The sequence below is a fragment of the Xiphias gladius genome, chromosome 16 (genome assembly GCF_016859285.1).
Source record: "Xiphias gladius isolate SHS-SW01 ecotype Sanya breed wild chromosome 16, ASM1685928v1, whole genome shotgun sequence".
NCBI classification, from domain to species: Eukaryota; Metazoa; Chordata; class Actinopteri; order Istiophoriformes; family Xiphiidae; genus Xiphias; species Xiphias gladius.
In genome coordinates, this window is record NC_053415.1 from 6,980,409 (window position 1) to 7,003,789 (window position 23,381).

The 23,381-nt window shown below is 39.5% G+C and overlaps 1 protein-coding gene across 5 annotated transcripts in view; it reads right to left on the bottom strand.

The window, feature by feature from the left end:
* Positions 1-23,124, bottom strand: part of adarb1b (adenosine deaminase RNA specific B1b) — a 115,616-nt gene extending 92,492 nt beyond the window's left edge. The window contains exons 1-2 of one of the 5 annotated variants that reach the window (XM_040147836.1): positions 22,923-23,022; positions 22,104-22,212 (exon numbers count right to left, since the gene is read on the bottom strand). The gene's annotated coding sequence lies outside the window, so the exon portion shown is untranslated. Of the gene's footprint in view, positions 1-22,103; positions 22,213-22,922 lie in introns of all 5 variants that reach the window. The other 4 variants (XM_040147841.1, XM_040147840.1, XM_040147839.1 and 1 more) reach the window with 4 other exon arrangements.
* Positions 23,125-23,381: the final 257 nt, after the last annotated feature.

Genomic DNA, 23,381 nt, shown 5'->3' on the forward strand with positions numbered 1-23,381 from the left:
GATTAAATGGTCACAAACAAAGACCAAACTCCACACACAAGTAAAATTCACCAAATTTGGACAATGCATCTTAGATGAAATTCTGTCTTATGTTTGGCACAAAATCCTCATCATCTGATAAAAATAATTACAAATCTGTGGGTATGGTACTAAACAGGAAAGTCTGTCTTCCAGAACATTATAGAGTCACGATGTTGAAAGCCGTGACACATGGCAGAGATGGGAAAAACAAGATGATTAAGGCCTGCTAGAGGTGCAGGTTAAGCTAGAACGCTATGCCCTTGTCATCTATATTAGGAGTCATCCTCCATGTAAAAATCATTCAGATGGTTCTCCTCAGATGGTTCAAGTTGAGCAATGAAGAAAGGGTTAAAGGGACGTCAAATGGCCTCAGTTCAACTGTAGCTAAAACGTCAGATAACTGAATTCTATATCCAACTATTTGAATGCCATTCTCAAAGAGACAGGAAAGCCCTCAAGGGTGATGAATGTACTTCCAAATGATTATACAGTACAATGAGTCAACACCAAATTTGATGAATGCCAATGAATACTACAGTAAAACTCTAATTTAGTGGCTGGGGGAAGCATGTGTTTGGGCTTGCCAGGCAAAACCACTGAATACACAAAATACAAGAGGTTTTCAAAACAGACAAAACATTTCTATCCTTGCTGCACATAAAATCAGTTACAGGAAGGCTAACAACAGCCTTACCTGAGCTGTATCTGACATTACAAAAGCTTGCAGATTTCTGTTCCTTTAATGGCTTTTCTTTTTCTTTTTCTTTTTTGTGCAAACACAAATAACATGTATATCCGGAGGGATCTTTTAAAATCAGAGGACTAATAAATAATTATCGATTTTGACTAAGTACTATTATTCCCAGCAAGTTATTAATACTGGTTCAGGAAAGAAAAACAACCTCCTCACACAGATCCCCAATTTATTCTTCAATGGCTTTGGAAGGCTGCTCGATTTCCAACTCAACTAAGTTGCTCTGAACTTTGGGAAACTTCAAAAATTAGTTTTCCTTTGGAACAACTTGTCCTTGCATCTCAGGCCTTGTTTTATTTGACCTGTTTTCACAGGGACATGGACTACACAGTATGTATAAAGATGCAGGTGGTAGAAGATATAAAATAGTTTAGATGGCTGGAAAAATTACTTTCCTAACTCCTGTTAATTTAATCTTACCGCTGGACAAAGGAGGGTAAAGCTACCCTAAAGATGGCAACCAGCATCTTGCAGTATTTATATGCCGTGTAAATTGTGCTGAAAAGACCACAGTTATGAGAAAAAAATTAAAAAATTATTTAAATTATTTATTAAAATAATTTATTAAAAATTAGCTAGGGCAAAATAGCAACCCCTCAACAAAAGAAAGGAACTAAAATGGTGACAGACCAAATAAAAAAGTGAAATGAAATGGTTATCCAATTGAGTCAGTCTGTGCCTTGTTGACTCTTCATCTCAACTTTTAATAAGCAACCATCATACTAGACTACGAACTCTTATTTACATTGAAATATATATCCAGTTTACACTCTAACATATTGCATTACATTAAGGTGTTACCTTTATTATTTAATATTCTTTTCACATAGTGTTGTGACAATCAACAAAAAGTTTTTTTTTGTATTAAAAAAAGCTGATTTAAAAAAAAACTCCTCAGCCATTCCTCTCTACCTACCATAATTTCTGGCAGTGAAGCAGACACTCTCTCTTTACACAGTGGATGAGCTGGAAATCATCTTCAGATTAGATCCAAAATTCTGGAGGGATTACCTGGCATCAGCCCACTCAGAACATTCAAGCACTCAAGGAACTTCTGGCACTGAACAGGACTGTACCCTCTGCTTGCAGATCAAGTTTCCAAATCTAACAGCTCACATACGGCAAGGTACAGACCAGATCAATGTGAGCATCAGAAATGTAAGCTCTTCAAAATGAATTAGAATGTGGGTTAGACACCATCTCAAATATGCAAATATGCTTCCCTTACACATTTTTGGCTACACTACCCAGCTGCTTATTGTTGCATGTTATTGGTTTGCCTTCCCTAGTACATGGGCTCATGACAGAAATATATATGAACCTTTTGTATGTTTTGCTCTGAAGACAACTATCCATCAAAGGCCTTTGCTTTATTGTCAGATTTTGTAACACCTATCACAAAAAAAGGAGTCAAACTATTATGATCAACAATCTTTGCAACACTTTGCTCTCCAATATTGGCACAGAACTACAACAATGGAAGGACTGGAGGATGGGGGTGCCCAATGTTCCCTCTCTTCAAAGCTGATCTCTCCAATCAGTGAGTAGCAATTAATCCAAACCAGTGTTTGGAAACATCTCAAGTGCTTCTTTGCCCCCATGCAGCCCTTATGTACCAAAGCCAGCTCTGATTTACTTGTAGCCAGAGCTACAATTTACGGTTCTTAGAGCCCTGGTAGATGCTGTTGCAGTGACAACAGTCGATACTCAATGACACAAAGCAAGTCCCCTGACCACTTCATTCCTTTTTTCCAAAAGGCAAGTGGCCTTCAATCACTGAAAGGGTGGTATCCACTTGTACAGCACATTTAAAAATCAGTGGGTTTCTGTGGGTTTAGTCAAATACTCATCAAAACATATTTGGCAGAACCTTGTGAGTTAGTACCTGTAAAACATGCTTGATATTGTGAAACCTTGCTGATTTTGTCACTTTGGCCAATACATTCTCGTCTGATTGTCACAGGTACATGTGTGTCTTGATTCCTGACTGCTGATGTTTGGTTTTAGTTTCTTACTTGGTTTTGTAAGTTAAATTTACATTCCTACTTTCAACTGACAACTAGAAAGCTAATGTCTAAAGGCATGTTTTTTTGTATTAAGTAAAAGGAAAAATACACACATAACCAAAACATAAATTATTTTTTAAACAGGCATTTGTACTGCAAACAATCTGCATCTTTTACATGTTATCCACTGATGTTAACTACTTTTCCAGTGTATTCGTGTCAAGGAGTACTTCATGTTCAACAAATAGCTGCAGAAGAAAAATTTTATAGCGGGTGTTTGACCTGCAGATTATTTGCCCAAGAAATGCAATTGGTAGGATGACCCAGTAATAAGACACCGTTTTCAGTGTTACTTTGATTTTATGCCTCCTGCGATATGAGCTCTAAAAGGACCTAGCTGTTAATTGGGCTGTGCATTGGTTTGTGCATACATGCTCTGTTCAGCTTGAGAAAACATCTGTGAAGTCACCCTTGCAAGCTTGTTTTCAAATAGCACATGTAATCCATGGATCCTCTGTCTTGGTCTCCAATCAGTGTTAAAGAAATATAAAAAGCAAAACCAAAGTAAAGGGATAGGTTGTCAACAAAAATATAAGCAAGAGATTAAACCTCCACAAATGAAACAACTGTACTATCATAACCTGTTCTTGTTTACTACATGAGTGCTACCATAAAGTAAGTTGCCTTTGGAAGTGTTGACTGTATTTATTTGTCTAGACCCCCCTCAGAATGCAATATGTCTGACCTCAGAAAAAGCCGCTTGTTGTTCAGACTCACCCTCATCAAATAGAATTGCACTCAATCTATCTATAAACTAAAGACCCATCTAAGGTTTAACAGCTGTAAAGCTGGTGAACTGCAGACCAAAACTGGGTTTTTCATCTTCCACAGTCCTTAAAGGACTACATGTGGAGCTTCGGTAGAAGGGGCAGGCCTTTGTCTTCTGCCATTCCATCACAGTGTTAGAAACCATTTGAGTCATTTTATTTCCCCACAATTAGCCTACATACAGAGCAAAAAGTTAATTCAAACACACAGTCAGTCAACACACATTAAATAACGATTAGTGTGACAAATGTACTTTTAATACTATATCTATATAGAGAAATATATGTTTCAGATTTAGTAGTATAAAAGCAGTTAAGAATGAAAAGCAAATATCCAATTATGTTCACCTAGCAAATGTTATTAGGTCATTGAAGCTAACGTTCCTGGTATAACATTTTGTAATTTTAGGTATGCTGTATTATTTTTGTGAAATATCATTTCAAATCTTACCAGGTTACAATATTATTAGACAGCATTTTGTTTGAAGTGTCAGGTCAGAATTTTCATCCATGTTTTATATTACTGCTTTTATTCTTCATTCTAGACAGGTCATATTTTAGCTTTGTCACTTGGTTCAGTTAGCTACACAACAGTTATAGCAGCGGTTGCTGGTTGTAAATATTTAGTAACAACTAACCTCTATGTAAAGACTAGTTTTTGTGGTGTAACCTGTTTTAATTTAGTGGTGTGTAAATCTCTCCAAAAAAGGTCTGAAATTACTGACACTTCTACATCATCAGACACCACATGCTCAGATCTTGTAGCAATGCCAAGACTCCTGACATTCATGTACATTTTTTGAGATTACATAGTACTATTACACTTTTGTGATGTGCTTCAAAGCAAACTATAAGTATTGCTAAGACACAAAATTAAATGCACTCTTATTTAAGTGAGGAGATATATTTTCATCAGCCTGTAAAGTTCCACTTAAAAATTTAGTAGCGTCACTATGCCATGCCTTTGTTGTTTAGAAAAAAATTTAAAAGTTGATTGGGGTCAAAATGACCCAGTGGCAGTTTTTGAATATATGTAATCCAGACAGTTACAGTGTTAAATGTGGGAGCACAGCCTGCAAGAAAGGACACTTCATACATACAGTAAACACATCCATCCATCAGGTTTTTGTAACCCATCCCTGTGGCACACGGAATTTACCCTTTGCTTCATACTCCATGAGGAAGATTACATAATGCACGCAGTTTTAACTCAGACACTCTGTGGCATTAGGCATATGCATCAGCAGACCAACAGGATGCAAGGTCATACTAGAGGACGAGGAGACAGATCAGGAAGCATTACAAAAAGAGCAGGACAAGGGCAACAGGAATAGAGACTGACTGCAAAAGACAGGGGAACTAGCTGGAGAGGGGGAATGAATCAACAGAACTGTGTTGTCAGCATCCCCGGGGCCAGCAGGGAGCATTAAGTGAGTTGACATGGGCCGCTGAGTCTCCCCCTTTTTTCCTTCCTTCTCTCATCCCTTCCATTTCTTCCTTTGTCTTTCTCTCTCATCCATATGGCAGATTCCACCTCTTCCCCTCCCCCTGCCCTGCTGCACACTCTATTGAAATGGCCTTTCTCCCACACACAAACCCACGCTTGCTTGCACAAGCATCCCACATCCCCTGAGCCATGTCTTATTTACGGTTCGATTACGGCCGACCACCCTCCAGGACGAACGTCCTACTCCGCCTCCTCTCTGCCTCGTGCCCAGATGTTGTTCATGTAATTAGGGGAAAACCTGTTTTGTCCACTGGGGTCATAACAACATCTGTGGCAAATGCAGCAAGAAAGTTGCAGCAGCATCATCACAGCACTGGTGTCAGAGGAGGAGAGGAGAAGGATGTAGCCCGACATGCAGTGATACCAGAGGCAAGCACAGCTATTCATTTAAGACACACTGGAGCATTTTTAGAAGTTGCTAGACACAGAAATGCAACTCAAACAGCACAAATGCTACTGTAGATACAGAAAGCAAATCCCTGTGCAATACATATGTTAAGAATAGAGGGCTCTTCAGTAACTGCACACATACCTCCACAGAACAAGGTAATAAAGTGTGCACGAATGATTGAAGAGAACCCCTAAGAGGCACAAAACAGCACTATCCCTGCTACCGAGGTGAGTAATAGAACTGCTGCATCTCCCTTCCAAAAACCACTAGCGCTGCCTGCCTGCCTGCTGACGCATTCCACCGGAGTCTGCAACACTCTCACTCTGCAAAGCTCCCCTGTGGGATACAAAACATCTCCTTCATACAGGCCTGTGAATATAGCAGCCAGCCTTAATGTGACATGCTTTTGATGGATATTAAGAGGTCTACTTACTGCACAGACTGTGGGTGTACCATCAGGTCAGGTACTATGGGTGCTGACCAACCTTTTGAGAGTTACAGAGAGAAGCCTATTCACAAAGTACAACATGTCATACTATGACAAATACTGCAACAGATAAAGCTTCAAATTAGCAGAGCAAGGGGTATGGCTAGAAATCCATGGTATAAGGATTTATTTAGTAAAACTTAAGAAGGCCATCTTTCATCACTTTGTCTACACCCACTTAAGACTACATAACTTAAGACCTCTGGGAATGTCAAAGACAAGTTTCTCTACAAATATCTGAACCAGTTTAGACGTAGTGTAGACTTTCCCTTCACATCAGAGAACAACTAACTAATTGTTTTGATTAGCGGGCGTCATTAGTTAATTCTTTTGCTCTACAGAATGAGGGAAAATGGTGGAAAACGTCTATCATAATTTCACAGGAGTCGAAGACCACCAGCACATACTCACATTTTAGAAACTAGAACTAGCAAATTTTTTGAATTTTTGCCTTTAGCAAGCAATTTATTCTTAAAATTGATTAATTGTTTTGCCTATAAATTAACAGAAAATAGTAAAAAATTTCCCACCTTAAATTCTTGTAGCCCAAAAGTGAAGTATGAAAATTGTTTGTTTTATTCAATCAAGAGTCCAAGCCCCAGTATATTCAAATATGACACAGGAAAGCATCTGATCATCACATCTGAAGAGCTGTAAACTGGAATTTTTGGCATTTTTGATTGAAAAATGACTTGAAACTAATTCATCAATTATCAAAATAGTAGCAGATTAATTTTTCTGTTGATGAATCAATCATTTATTTGACTAATTGTTGCAATTCTAATTCATACTTCCCACAGAAGTCTAGAAAAACAGTATGGCTTCCTTTTGTGTGATGTGGTTTTCTTCATGGGCTCTCTGTGGTCTTGTGGTTTAGTTGCAAATACTTAAATTATGAAAAATCTAATGACTGAAAAATTGGTTAAATTCAAGATTAAAATGAACCTTCGTCCATGAGAGGTGAGGAGACAGGGTCACGTACTGTAGCTGTGGATGGGAAGTGTACAGCAGCTGGTCATCAAATCCAAACAAAGAGCTTTGTGTTCAGAGAGAAGTTGAAACAAAAAGCTACTCACAGTGCAACACAAAAAACAAAAAAGCCCCAAAATAAGTGGCAAACATTCCTTTACTTAGACTAGGCACTTCTCACTGAAGTGTGGATATGCAGTTTTAGTCCATAGCTCAAATTCTTTTCCAACGCCCTTCCCTTTATTTTTTCCACAAAACCATTTAAGCATTTGAGGAATATTTGTAACAGCAATCCTCTGCAATGGCTTTGACCCCTGCCCATATTAGTAATGGTTGTTTATTTTAATAGTGTTCTCATTGTAAGTCTCTTCAGACAAATGGGTCAGCAAACTGCCAAAAATGTTTTTTAAATGGAAGTGTTCACAGGAGCAGCCATCTGCCCTGCTAATCCAAAACAAAGTGTTACTGAATGTGTTGTTCCCAGATTTATCTGGCCCTTGCTGTTACACTGCCATGTAAAGGCAGCACAACACTTCTTATGCATGTGTGTGGGGGGTCATTGTTCAAATCCTGTCTGCCTGACAGAACTCTCACTCCACTGTGTCTACTTAAGTCATCACGTTGGGTTACTACTCAGCTCAAACGTTTCACTTAACTGAAAGACAATCATCCTGTTAAATGCATTTTGTCTGCACAACGGGCATTACACAATATTATTTAGGTTCTGCAATACAAATAATGCTGGACTATGAGTTACTGTCGGATGAGTTCACAAAGGCTTTCTCTTCTGTTCTTTCATCTTACAAGATAGGTATAATATGGGTAACTTAAAAATAAACTTCAGCGTTTACGCCATAATGTCATATAGGGTGAAACACTATAAATATGGCCAGCATGAACAAAAAAAAGGCAGGTCGCCAGCAACAGTGGCTCACAGCACAGGGTCGGACCATACTAGCTTTGCAGCTCTGAGTTTCCATTTTTTTTACAGAAATACCTGTTCCATCCACCTATTCTTTTTTTTTTTCACGTTTCCATTTTTTCTTGTTGGAAGTTAAGATCCTGTCAGTCAATGACACTCGACACTTCCTGTACATTTTACACATTAAAGAATTACCAATGACAGGAACGTGGCAATATTTTTAAAGGTAAAGATTTGCTGGAAGTTTCGAGTTACATTAATGGTAACTTAACATCAATTGGGATAAACGGAAAAAATGAAAAGACTGCAATTAATCAGTGAATGAAAATGGCCTTTCTGCTGCTGTACTAATGGAATAACTGATGTGGAGATGGTCATAACACTGAATTTGTCAAGACAACAGGTTAACATGGAGGAAGCTTGCTGACAGTAAGGTCAATAAAGGAATTTGAGAATTTACAGAATGACATTTTTGTTTTTTTGTTTTGTTTTGCACAGGCATGTCTTTCTGCAGTCCTTTTTTAGGTACATCAACGATGAAACTGTAAGTATCAAAGTACTTGTTGAATTCTGGCTGGTGGCTGAAAGCCATTATTTCTTACCATTAGTCTACCCTTTCACTTCATGATATCAACAAGTAGACCGCTGACTCTATGCTTCTATCCTGTGGGATAAGAGTTTAATTTAATATTCACTAATACTCTCCAGGAAACTCAGATTTTCCACTTAAGAAAAACAAAAGCTATGTGCAAACGCACACAGAGGTACTCGCAGGCTTAATCGCATACTTAAGTTCAAGGTGTTGATGGAAATGTAAGCCTCCTAAAGAAAAAAGCTGCTGAAGAAAAGTTCAGCACCATGCAGTGCTCATTTGAAAAGTGTAAGATTTGGGAGAGGTGCTAAAAACTCACACCTGCCTCTGGTGCAGCAGAACAACCTAATTTAGGCACATCTTTCATCACCACTTGGTCTGAGTGAGAGAGTGTACTGCCTGGAGAGAAAAACTCTCAACCCTGGGAATAACAAGGAGCATGTGTGTCTGTGAGTGTGTGTGTGTGTGTGTGTGTGTGTGTGTGTGTGTGTGTGTGTGTGTGTGTGTGTGTGTGTGTGTGTGTGTACGTCCATGGAGAGATGTCTCATACACATACAAAAACTGACAGAAGAAAAAAGCCAAGGTGACACGAGGGGAGTCTCCTGTCAAAGAAATAAAACACTGATGAGTCAGGTGATTCACAAATAACACCAACACTATTTGCCCAGCTAAAGAAGCACCAACACAGGAAATAAGGAGGGCTATCAGTGTGCAAGAGTCTCATTTGACTGCAAGTGATGAACTCTGATGTGATCCTACTACAGACACACTTGTCAGATGAGCAGTCAAAAGGCTGAGAGCCAGAGCTGAACTGACAACATAGCAGGGGCTCACCCAAAACTGCTCAACAGCAAGGCCACCCTAGCAGTCGTACACTGTAATTAGATCTTTATGAAGATTCTCCTTTTATCACAAGTAGATGTGGGGTTCAGTAACATCACACCCGATTTGAATACCTGCAAGGAAGTGACTCTAAAACTTCCATGCATGGAGAGTCCACAGCAGACAACTGTGCAGTACTGTACTTCTCAAGACATAAAAAGATAAAACTCTTACTCATGAGGTGTCAAATCCTTACCTAAAATGGCAACCTAAACAGGATTTCAGTGTACTTAAACAGCTATAACTATATCAGGACAGACATTTATAATGGTGATATACTGTATATTTTTGGCTGTGGTACTATGAGTGCTGCTTTTGCAACATTTACACCACACTTAACACATGACAACGAGTCAGAACAGCAGTCCTACAGCACAGCAGACCTGGGCCAAAACTGTCACAACCTGGAAAAACAAAGCCACCTCTCCCACACAGACACACGCACACATTCCGCAGACTGTACACAGGAAGCGTTCAAAGGAAGTCAAGGCAGAAAAGAAGAGACATGCAGACAAACTAAGAATGGGATTCTTTGAGAGTTTTACAATTGGATTTTTGATTCTTGGGGTCATGTTTTAATTCAAATATCGTATCTCAACTGTAATTGACATATTTCAGCATCAACCGATGTGGTGAACCGAACTACATTTCATCTTTCACGGTGCTGTGATCATTCAGAGAGGCTTGCAGGGGATGAGGACCTATCCAGGAATTTGAACAGAAGAAAACCACAGATTCTGAATGGAACAATATGTAACAAGACTTAATTCATAACTGCAATGAAAATAGTCATTATTACTGTGGGGAGATATACTAATATGTTGGACAAGCGAGTGAAACTTTGAAAATGGCGTGGGTAAAACTAAAAAAGGGTCCCTTAAGCGTTCTGTGATGATTCATATAAACAAGAACTAACCACAATTGGCAAATGCTCAGCTGATTGCTGAAGACATTAAAACCAGTCATCAATATAAAGTCTTATTAGACTAGGGAAACACGTCACTGTGACTGTGATTGAAAGATACACTCAAAGGAGGTGTATGCATAAGAAAATCTCCATATATATATATATATATATATATATATATATATATATATATATATATATATATATATATATATATATAAATTTTTTTTTTTTTTTTTTTTTTAAAAGGGAAACAGACCTAATCCAACATGACTGTGCAGTTCTGTCAAAAGTCAAACAATAAATCCTGCTTGAAATTACTGAAATGCAAACATCAGTTTTCATTTTTTATCTAAAATGGGTAGCATACAGTGTTATTGAGAAATAAAAATCTGATATTTTGTAGTGATGATTTGCTTTTGCAGAGCAACTCACCTGCAACTTTAGGCACGCAGAGACAGAAAACAGGGAACATTCCACTGGGACATACATGGATTTTCCAATACTGAAAAAAATAATACTGTCGTTATCTGTGGCAAATGCAGGCTGCATACTGAAAAAAAATTCCAGCAACTGAAACACTTGTCTTAATTATTCTCAGAATGAATGAACGTACAATAGTTTAATATCATAGCTAGCCAAGAAAGATTTCTTTTGTATGGCATTCTGTAATTTCCCTGTGTCTTTCGATAAGACAGATCCCACTGTTGCCTGCTATTGTGTAATCTTATTTTATATAAAGCATAAATGAAAACTTGAAGACCTCCTACGTGACCTAAACAATCCAATTATTATAGTACTTTTTTAGAAACTCCAAAAACTGAGCACATGTTTTTACGATTGTTTCTTAAAACACATGAAGCTGCACCTCTACTGAATCACTACAGCACTGACACAAATTGCCCAGGGGTAGAACAATTCCTGACCTGTTTTATAGAAACAAAGGGATCAAATTAAAATGTTCCTACTGAGTGAGCACGGTACACAAATATGCCCCCATGGGCTGGCAGCACCTGCCACGCTCTGCTCTGAGCAACCCCCATTCCCCCCCAAAGTCCCCCCAACCCCCCAATTTCTCTGAACTGTGTTTAGTCCAAGTGTAGTATCTCTATCAGCTCAGAAAACACCTGAACAGAGAGCGAAACGAACTTCCTTATCCCCACAGTGTGGAGGCCTGCCTCGGATGCTACTAGAGCTTAGACTGCTGTTTATTGGATTTACACTCCTGCAACCCCAGCCAAAATATTATGAAAAGTGAAAACATACCATTTAAGAATATGTGCAAGTATGTAAGCAAACTGGGTTATGTTAGAATTAAGTAATAGTCTTACATTTATCTTACATCTTTACATTTAATCTTACATTTTTCCTTCAAATTTGTAATTCTAGGATCTTCAGCTTATTAAGATGCTGACTTGCCTTTTTGCCTGAGACGTGCAGTTTTGGCTTCAGTCTTTTAGGATGATATCATGTATGTAGCCATCAAGTCAATATTCAAGACCCCTTTAACAACATTGTTGTTTAAACACAAGTCAGCTGGAAACATTAACAAACAGCTGGAAATTGACAATCATGGAGCTAACATTAGCTTAATTAGCTGGACAGCTACTACTGATAGAATCTGCCATAGGCAGTTAACAGCCATGAAAATTGATGGTCCCTGGCTAAAAATAAGAAGTCTGCTTATGTCTACCAATGTCTGAAATCTAGGAACAATTGTTTCAAAAATTACTAAGGTTTCTGCCAGTGTTATTGTAAAGTACTGCAAACGTACCATACGAGAATGGATGGTTTTGTGTAAAACTTAAAATCCAACATGAGTGTGATAAAACAGCATCCAGTACCTGACCATTGTAGAGTGTATATATTTTATATAAAACCAGTGACACAGAGTGTCTGTTAGATGACCCTGCTCGGAGTGCTTGTGTTTGGCCCAAAAGTTATCTAACTGTAGCTGACGACAAATATACTGTAAAGGTACTTTATTAGTTTGTTCTGGGACTTCAAAGGGCCCTTGAGGGGCTCCTCTACTAGCCACAATAGAAACAGAAAAATACAATATAATCATCGACTTATCAATATCTATAACCAGCTCTGTAACAAAACAGGTTTTGCTCAATTATGAAACTTCACAGCCATAATAGCAAAAGGAACCTAGGTGCTGGAAAGGTTATTTCACAAAGGGCATTTAGCCAGAAGGTATTGTGGTTAATTGAAGAAAACTGTCTTAAACTACCGGGGCTGGACCACTTCACCCTGAGTCACTCCCGCACAGACAAAAACAGTCTACTGGCTAAATCTGAGTGTCATTAACCCTTTCCAACAGGGGCATTGAGGCACGCTCTAAAGGACAACACACGAAAAGGCTCTACTCTATTTTGCTTAATCTTGCTCCTCCTTTTTATTCTATATATAGCCATATTACCAAGGGCTCCGTGCAGAGCTCCATAGAATATGGAAGACAAGAAGGAAACAGAGAAGGTTGATGAATATGAAAAAGACAAGCAAGCCGAGGACAAGGCAACTTCATTCATTCATTTATTCTGCTACAAACTCTGCTCAGACATTCAAAAAAACCAATTTGCTGTTCAAGGGCAGAGGATTTACTATCTGACTGTACCTTCTGTATAAGCAAAAGGCCAAAGAGCAGAGTAGATCTTATAAAACAAGAAAAGAGTGTTTTCACAGCTACTCCATGTGGCCTGCATTATTGATGGGCTTAGCCTAATCCACTGTGAATACATGTTCAGCCACATCATGACAAAATCCATGTTTTCGGGGGTGATACACACACAGTGAACTGCTATGACGTGAACCTTCGAGTGGATGTTTGTTCTTGTGCATATGCTCACAAAGCCTGTCCAAGATAGTGTTGGAAAAGCACATAGTGGCTATACTGACAGACATGGCATCCCACTATAGCCATACCCTAGGGCAATGTGGCTGTATGCTGGCGATCTGCAGAGCTCATGTAAAGACAATGACATATACACTTCCGTCTTAAGTACAGGTATGTGTATGAAAGAAAACAGCATGGGTATCCTCCCTGCATTCTTTCAAACATTTGATCTCACCTTAATAGTAAATGGATTGCATGAATGAAATGCAATGTTGTTATTCCATGTGTAAGGACATGTATACATTTGTATTTTAAGAATTTAAGGCAGTTATTAATTATTTTTCTAGGTAGGGAGAACTTTTTCAATTTCACATGAACATTTCGTGTCACATACACCCATCAGCCACAACATTAAAGCCAGTTAACCGGTTTCCATTATGTGGCTGAATGGCGTGTATACACAGCATATTTATATACTGTGAAGTCACAAACTTCAGATTAAGGTCAACTTCAAAAAGCTTAAGACTTAACATCCACAAAATGAGGGAGAGAGGATGTAGAGGTGAAAATAAATATTAGCTTTGGAAAACAGAGCAACAATAATCAGAGATCTCTGTAGCAATGTTTCATAACTTTTCTATGCCCCTAATGAGTTCAACTAATAACCACTAAATTCATATTTGGTCTTGGCAACACTTATGCATATTAGCTGTGTAAGGCTCTTAGGTCAGATCTTATAAAATAATATTAACTGTTACCATGATGACTAATGCGCTTTCCTACCTAACAAAGTGCCAGCGAGATAGATTACACCATTGCATTTAACCCCCAGCTGCTCTAGTGGAGCAGCTGTGGACACATATTTATGGTTGGATTGGAAGACCTGCAGTTATGAATGAGTGCAACCATTTAAATATGAAGAACAGCACACAGAGAGAGAGAGAGAGAGAATATTCAGCCAGAAGTACCTAGACCAGCAAAGGTTAAAGAACATAAACAAACATTCTGCCCCATCCACAATCCAAATATATATGATTATTATATTATAGCATAACATGGAAAGCTGAATATCCTGGTGCATTCAACATGCTATAGTTCATTTAGCTATCATATTTCATTCACGTGACCTATAAGCAGTGACTCCTTTCAATGATGCTTTACAACAGCATTCAGTGTGAGACTCAAAAACAGCAACATTTGGTGTCATAAGCAGCACACACTGGGTTTTCAACCCAGCAGGAACAATATTCACAAATCCTACTGACTGTGGCACTTTCTCGCTCTGCAAATATTGTGTGCCATATAGTACGCCTTTTCTCGCTGCAAAAACAGATCAATGTATAATACTGCCTTTCTTTTCAGTGTACACCAGAGAAACACCAGACTAGCCTATCCGAAACCCCACAATAACCTGTAGGCTAGCCTGCGTAGCATTTCTGCCAGTGAGAGGTCCAGTCAACTATGACTAAGTATATTCCTGGTGGTCTCATGGAGGCCTTGTCCTGCCCTTTGTGGTGCTAACATGTGAGTCTGTATGTGTACGGCATTGACTGTAATGTCACATTCACGCTCTGATGCTAACCTTGTCTGGCAAGTGCATTAGCCCTTTCTTCTGTTTTCACTGAGAACTCATCTCCAGTGAACCTAAAAAGATGTTACAAAATTCCTTTAAAAAAAAAAAAAAAAAAAAAAGTGCAGACTGTCCTTACATTCACATGGGACTGTTTTTACACTCTCACAACAGTACGTACCCCATCATCTAAACTTGTGTGTGTCACAGTCTTCATGTACGCTGCATGAATAATGGTCACAACCTGCGGCTTCCTGCTCGCCACAATTTGGTGACAGGGGTGATGGGGCAGCATTGATGTAGCCCCCCTCGGGGAAGTACAGAATGTCTCAGTCACGCAAGCTGGGGTCATGCTGCTGTATTTGTACAAACCCCTACCCTGCACCACCATCACGCCATTCTCCAAAATTACAGCCAGTTGTCCTCTATACCTTATATTGAAAAGTCTAAGACTGCTTTAGCAGACAGACAGAGCCTCCTCTTGCTAGTTTGTTAATTTGATGTAAACCTATAGTGGAGTATGGCATGAAGGAGGAGGTACCATATGTTGAACAAATGATGAGAGTGCATGGGACTGTAAGGTGGAAATGGTAAATGCAACTGCATATGAAGTGTTTTTTGATCTTTGTTTGCTTTTTCTCCCCCTGAAATGCAAAGTGTACTCAACATGACATGCCTCGCAGGTCAAAGGAATCTTAGAGGAAGAAATGAATTGCTTTAGTACATTTTGTACTGGCAACTGGTACAGCAGATACAACATTCTGCTACAAAATGCAAAACGTTCTCAGCAGATATTGGCTGGCATGTCCCTTTCCTCCAAACAAACTTTTTAACTTTTGAAACGGTGGAGGATTAAGAATAAAATTGACTTGTTAAAATATGTTTTTTAAAAATGCCATTTTTTAAAAGAAATTCTTACTGAATAGCCTCTGGTGGTAGAAATACATCTGATTTTAAATTCTACAAACAACAATAAACATGTAGCAACTATGGTAAAAAGTAAAGAATCAAAAGCAGTGTTTTAATATTTGTACCAAAACTATCCTTTCACATTGGCACTAGTATGAAAAAATGTCAAACAATATCCAGTCCTTAATAATGCTAAAGCTAAAGCTAAGGATCCTGCAGCGTAAAGTGAGCATCAAGCCTTGGAGAAGATTTGCTCAAACCATCATTATATCTGTGCAATATACCATAGATAAATTTATACCCTTGACTCTTTATTTCCCAGTGGTTCAGCAGAACAGTTTGTAAAATTAATAAAAGGCAACCACAACTGCCTTCCACTAACAATGATGCAAAAACATCATAATATGCATGTTTTATACACTGTGCACACAAATGTGAGTACATGACTTTTACGATAACATATATATAAACATATTTAATACCACCTAGTTCATGTCTGTCCAAGTGTCTCTTTCACACTGAACGGTAGTTTGTAGTTAGTAACAGTAGCCTTGAGCAAACATTATCTATTACAGTTTGTTTTGTACAGACTGATTAATTGATTGAACTGGCCACTCATGCAAAATTAAGTCAAAAATCAATTTCAATTCTAATGTGAAGTGGGTGGGGAACAACAGCACTGTAGGATGGATTTTGACAGTCCCAGTGAAACATGCAGCAGCAAGGTCATCTGTAGCTTCTGTATTTTGTGGCGAAGATGTGGAACTGACATGACTGCATGGTACACAAGCTGTTCTCATATTGCGATTTTCAAGCCGAGCAGGACAAAGTGCTTTACAAAGTCGCTCATTTACCCACACATCCAAAGTCATCACTGTCACTTCAGAAGTCACATACAAGAACAATAACAAATCAAAGTGCGATCAAAGACCAATGATTTTTTATTTATTTATTTTGTGCCCTATTTCACTGGAGAGAGGTTCGTCACATCTGAACACGTAGCTTTATAGCAGTTGCACAAACTCAAATAGTCCTGACTAAATTAACAATAATAAAGTTTACAAAAAAATCTCAAGGTATTATTTATTCAGACTTTAATACTCAAAAAAAAACCCATCCAATCTACTTCATCAGGACAGTTTTATTAAATGTGATTGACAGTACCCTAACAACCTATCAGATTTTGCAGATTACATGTTGCTAAATAGAAGAGTTTAGAGTAGCGGTCTTCACGTGTCCACTTAATCGGGACGGGTAAAGTCTCATTTTACTGCCACGGGTGTCAAGTCTGTGTGTTAGTGGATCTGAACTGACCCAAGCGTACACGCTATCAGCTCTGATCATGTAATACGTCATAATCACTGAGGGAGAAACTCTTCTCATTCTCTCTATTTTCTTTTGATTATTTAATTCACTTTTATTTGGTCATCATATTTATTTAGCCTATTTGTTAAGTTTTCATTATTGTCTAGTTAACGGAAATTTTATACTTTAATGTGGTTTATATTCTTTCATTTTCAGAAAAGAAATGTGTTTAGATTGGAACAGAGGCTACAGTGAGCGACAGTTTTTTGGACTCTGATTCACAGATATTAAATAGGATGGAACACTGTCTACTGTCTGTCGCCCAGGTGGCTACAGAATGTTTTTATAGTTGGTGTAGGAGATGGAAATAGGACTCTCAGGGATTTAGATAAAGTTGTCTTTGAAGCACATAAACAAATTATCGTAGTTTCTATGACTTTACATTCATTTTGAGGCCATTTTTATTATTATATTGCTACTCTTTTCCACTGCAGCTGCTTGTTAATTGATCAAATTCAATCACAGCACATCATGCTGCTAGTGGTGTTTGCGTTCCCTCGATGTTAGGGTCCTGTTTGGGTCGACTGCATTTTGCTTCAGGTCTAATTATCCTCAGATCGGGTCTGGCTGTGCTTGGGTCCCTCTCGGATCAGGTCTCTCTTTTTGAAAATGTATGCACGTTTGATTCGGGCATGTGTGCCACGGATCTGTTTCAGATTAGGTCCAAAATTATTGACTCTGAACTTTGGCAAAATTGTGTGTTCATGAAGTATCCCATTACTCACAGTAAGATGCTGACTGAGAAATTAAGTATTTAGGGCCTTTAAACCAGTCGTTTCAAAGTTAAAACACAAGTAAATCTGAGTACAGTTTGGGTTGTGTTATTACCAAAACTGTCAACTGCTGATGCACATATGTGTATCAAACTGGGTCAACTTATTCTAAACAATTATACTTTCAGCATTCACTTTAGCGAGTCTAACAACAGCAAGAGGAACTGTTCTTATATCTGGTATTGGGCAACTCAAAAGAAAAGAGATAGGAAGGTGGGGAGACTGCCAAGTGTCACACAGAACTTACTGGTTGATGCAACACTATGAAATACTCGCTGATGTTTACTAAATCAATAACTGAGTGAGAGAGAAGGAAACAGGATGCCTGGTGTGTTACAGGAAAAGCGCACAGGACAAAGAGTGAAGAGTAGTTAGGTAAAAATGGCATGCAAGTGGCCACTGATAAGGAGAACAAGGGAAGTCAAGAGAGCGCCCTCTATTAAGAAAATCATTCTAAATAGATCCAAAGTGCCTTTAGACAAAAACAATGTGAAATAATAATCCTGTTTATAATTAGAACACTGTTAACTGGAGAACCATTTGTCCCTTGCAGACAGACCGCTTGTTTTCATCCAGATTCCTGTTTATGGTATTGTTCACAACACATTGTATAATCACTCTCGAGCTACAGAAAGTCAAAGGAACTAAACTTGGCCTTACCAGCCTTACAATGAGGCTAGACTGACATCATGTTTTTTTGCAGCATTAACACTGTCCTGCTGAGGAAAGCAAATATATTCAGGAAGACATCCAGAGTGACAGCAGCCAGAGCGTTTTTGTTTCATGCAACCTATGCATTCAAATTTTGTGCTCACAAACAAGTACTGGGCAGTCTAGAATGTGCTCTTCTTGCCAAAGGGACAATTTGCCCAAATTTGGTGGTTGGCGGGGGTTCATTTGGTCTGCAAACGCCAGAATTCCTGACTGTGTGACATTCATTAAAACACCAGACTAGCTTAGAGATACCAGGAAGGGAAAGCAGAGTTACGCAAACTGTCAAACAAGATATGCCCTTTCTCTGAAGGTCGATTATCAGTTTTAGAGGTCATGTGTAGGTAATCAATCATGTTTTTTATGTAGGCCTATAAATCTACTGAAGGTGAGCTACAACACTTGCATCAGGGTAACAGAGTAAAAGGATGTTTATCCAGCAGCTTATCACAGTAATGACTGACACCAAGGCCATATGGTTTTTTTCAAATGTGTATCCTCATCAGCACCTGGCAGCCTGCAAATCCTCAGGAAACGCACTGTCTGTTTATACTGCCTTATCCCCATGATGTAGCAATGGTGTATGCATCAGGGCTCAAACAACAATGTCCTGAGGGCAGGAAACATATGGATCTATGACAGAAGCTGCTATGTTCACCTGGGGCCATGTGAAGGTGACGGCTACGATTTTTGTTGCCTCCAGTTATGCATTATAGGAGCATTAAAAGGAGAGCAGGGTTCCCTTTCCTCTGACAGCCAGCAACAATTTATTAGCACGAGTTTTAGCCGTAGCAGCCTTTCTTCTTCTTCTTCTGCTGCTGTTTCTGCTGATCAGCCATGGCACCACAGTGCAGGCATGCAGAGGCCAGTTGCAGATTGCATGCAGCAGGCAGCAGAGCTGCCAGCTTCACACACACACGCAACACACACACACGCGCGTAAACACACACACACACGCGCAAACACACACACACACACACACACACACACACACACACACACACACACACACACACACACACACACACACACACAGTCAGTTAGGATCGGTACACTCAGTGCCTGGTCTAAGCTGTTTTCCCCTCTTTAAACTTGTCACCTCAGCAAGTGGAACAGTGCTGCAGCAGTTTTGTGGAATATACAGTAAGGTCTAGTGTAGCCGGCCCTTCAGCTTAGCTTTCATCACTATTTGCTAAGGTTGCCCCTCACAGTGTTTTGTTTCAGCTGACTACTGCAGTCGGATTTTGCAAAACCTCAATTACTCCCTTTAACTCAGCAAATCAGCAAAATTACTTTCCCCACACAGCTGCACATAGATTCAATCATTTTGCATAATTTCTTTAAACGAAAACAAGCATTTTCCAGCGAAATTCTTCTCCTGCATTGTTCTTCTGCAAAATAACCCAACTATGCAGCATTGTTTAAAAGGAAAATGTGAGGCTTTGTTACTTGTTTGCGCCAAGTCTCACAGACCGTCACTAACTTTGCTTTAGGAATGGGGCACCTTCAAAAGGGAAACAACACTCGAAAATGCTGATTCCATCACAAATGAGGAAATTTTTCATGATTAGACGCAGTTATTTAGCCTGCCCTTCTTGACATAAATGCGGTGGTCAAAATATTAGAAACACTTGTCTCTATAATGCAGTGCAATTCAGCAGCACCACAAATTTAGGGATGGGAATCGAGAGCCGGTTCCAGTTGAGAAGTGCTTCCCAATTGTCCAGACAATCAGAATCGTCTGCTTCTGAGCTTATCAATTCCTTTTATCGATCCCTGTATGCTTTTCTGACAATTTACAATTTTTTAAAAATTAATTAACTCATCAAATTTTTTTTTATTTAATTTTTTTTACTTATAGCAAAACAATAACGTCAAACTCATGTGTCTACGCTGCTGGAAACTGTCAAATGCGTCACTGCATAGAGGAAGAAACGGTCCAAAGCGCGGCTTCATTTCTTTGACAGCTTCATGACAGTACCAGTTGTAATGACTGTAAAATGATCATTTCAAGTAAGGGTGGAAACAGCAGCAATATGCTGAAACATCGTTCCACGCAACATGGGCGTAAACTCCAAGACACTCTAAGCACGAGTGCCACTGCTTCCCAGCAGAGCACCACATCCGTTATCCAACGTTATAATAACATTAGCACCACACAGACAGACTCAGATTTTTTCTTTGATTTAGGAAAAAACCTAAATGAAAACAAATGCTGTACAAATACTCTCTCATTTCATCTATTTTAGATGACGACGGACAGACTGTTGCTGCAGCTAGCTCTTAGGCTACAGCCTGTGTTCAGACTGATAATAAAAACGGCTGCGTTGATCCTGAAATCCTGTGTAGGCCTACTTTTTCCCCAACACAGAAAAACTGATCAGGAATCATCAAGAGAATCAGTAAAGAATCAGACCGATAAGTAGAACCCACAGTGGCACTGGTATCAATAAAATCTTATCAATTCCCATCCCCACACAAACTGCAGCCTCAGAAACAACCATAAAGTTGAATGAACCCCTCTCTGAAACAGTTCCGACACAAACTGAACATTACAACCGCCATGAAGGTAGGATTTACTGCAGGACTTCTGTATTACACTGCATTAGTTTTAGCTAGGTGTACCTAATTAACTGAAAAGTGAGTGTAAGTCAAATACTGGTTAGTATGATAAGATGCTTTCAAACAAGCACTTGCAGTCCTCCCCAGGGCTTTCAACCCAAAATCCCACATTTACTCCTGCACACAGCACACCACTACTGAAGACACACTTGGAAACAAGGATGTTGAAAATGAATGGTAACTCGCCAGCATAAACACCAGAATAAACACTGGGAATTTTGCAATATGTGAAAAGCCCGTTTTAGCTGTGACTAACAGGCATCTGTCCCTTCAAGTCGAACACTTTCAGCCTTGTTGTAGCTGCCAGTGTGTGTGTTACTGGAAACTGCCCGGTTTGGGTATGTGAATGTGTGCACACCATTGGCTACTTGACAAAGTTAGTTGCGACATTTTATTACCATTAATTTATTTGTTGTGCTTAACCTTAATAAACTGAACTTGTTACTGCAATTAACACCTACAGGCATTCTCCCTTTTTCGGAAAAGTATCCAAAGAAACAATTACTTTCAAAGGGGAGATTTCATGCCTCACATTTGTAATCAGATTTTTTTGGGGCCTTTAAATGTATTTGGCACTATGGGGTTACAGTATCCCAATGCAAAAGTTCAGTATTGGTTGAGCTACAGTTCTGACTACAGCTGTTCCAAAACTTCTGCTAGGTCCTCATCGATTAAGCCACTGCATCGTATTATGTGTGCAGGGAGTAATGCATTGCATGCGTAACAGATAAAAGAAGTTGTTTACTCTAATAGTGGCTGAATGACCAATGGATCGGGTCCTTCTTGTGGCCACTGGATACATTTGCTGACATATGATGGTTCCATTTTTATTATAACTTTTATTATAACAACAAAAACACACCTCCAGAGCAATCTGGAAGGTGCACGTGGAAGGCGGCGCCAACAACTAACTTAACTTTTTCTTTTTGTGAAAAATCTCTTTTTCGTAGCAAAAACGTCTGATAATGGTTTATACTGTCGGTGTATGATAATTATAACCCAATAAATTCTATAAATCCCTGTGCAATAAATTATTCCATCTGCTTTACCTTGACACACTACTCAAACTGTGCGGAGAATTTTAGCAGGACAAGGGCTGCTTCAAGAAAACTGTTGGCTCCATCTGCCATTGACTCCATCTGGAAGTGAGCAATGTGTCTGGGAAAAAGAAACAGTTCAATAAAAATATCTGAGAAAGATGAGTGCACAGAATTACACTGAAAAATCACTCACACAATAAGGGGGGATGTGGGAAATTTCACTCTCTTGATTCATTATTTGCAGAAATTGTATGCACAGTTACAGCAATATCATGTTTCAGCATTGATTTCAGTTTTATTTCCCTTTAAATCCAGTTACAGGACATTCAGATTAAGTGTTAATGACTTTTAATCCAGTTGTTTTCCTTTTTTTTTTTTTTTTTCTCCTCGTTGTCCAGCAGGGAGTTTGCAATCGTGTGTCCAGAGACAGAAGCAGACTTGAATTCTGCAAGGCATACCTGCATAACACTTCAGTGTGCTGCAGCGGCTAGCATAGTTTTATTATTACTGTATCTGTGAATTGCACATGATGCGTTCTCCCGGGTAGACCTCCACAGGCACCACTGACAGGGTAAAGCTGAGGTAAGATGACAGCCATAAATCCCAGAGTCTCGCTGCTTAAAACACAAGGTGTTTTCGCAGCGCGTCTTTGTAAATATTTTGGTTAACCAGTGATGCCATTTTGACCGGTGAGTCCCCACGTCTGCGCTGTTCTAGAGGATCACCAACCTAATATTACATAAACACCACCGGAACCCAAATCATATCGGCAACCCCGTTTATTTCATCCTCCGCAGACCCAGGAGCACTCGCAAACAGGCTACTCACCGTCCGTGCGCTAACGGAAAGTAAGGATTTCCGGATGCTAGGAAAGCTTCTCCGCCACTTCACCTGAAGACACAGACGTCTGTTTTCCTCCGTGTCGTCGCTGCCGCTGGAGAAAAATGAGCACGGGCTGAGAGCGGTTGTACGGTCGCATGTACTGCAGTGTTCACAGTGTCTGCTGTCGGGCCCCCCCTCTTCTTCTTCGTGATGGGTCGTCGTGGTTGGCGGCGAGAGCGGCGCACTACCGCCGCCGCGTGGCGCGGAGTCGGTGCGGCGGCGGCGGCGGCGGCGGCGGCCAGGACCTGTCTCCCGCCGTCGGTGTCGCGCAACGACTGGCGTCGAGTCACCGCTCAGGATTTTCAAAATAAAACCGGGAGGCCTCTAGATGCCAAAGAGGAAAGGAAGAATAAACCGGAAAAAATAAAACAAAATGTGGGAGTCAAGACGAAATTGGGAAATTCG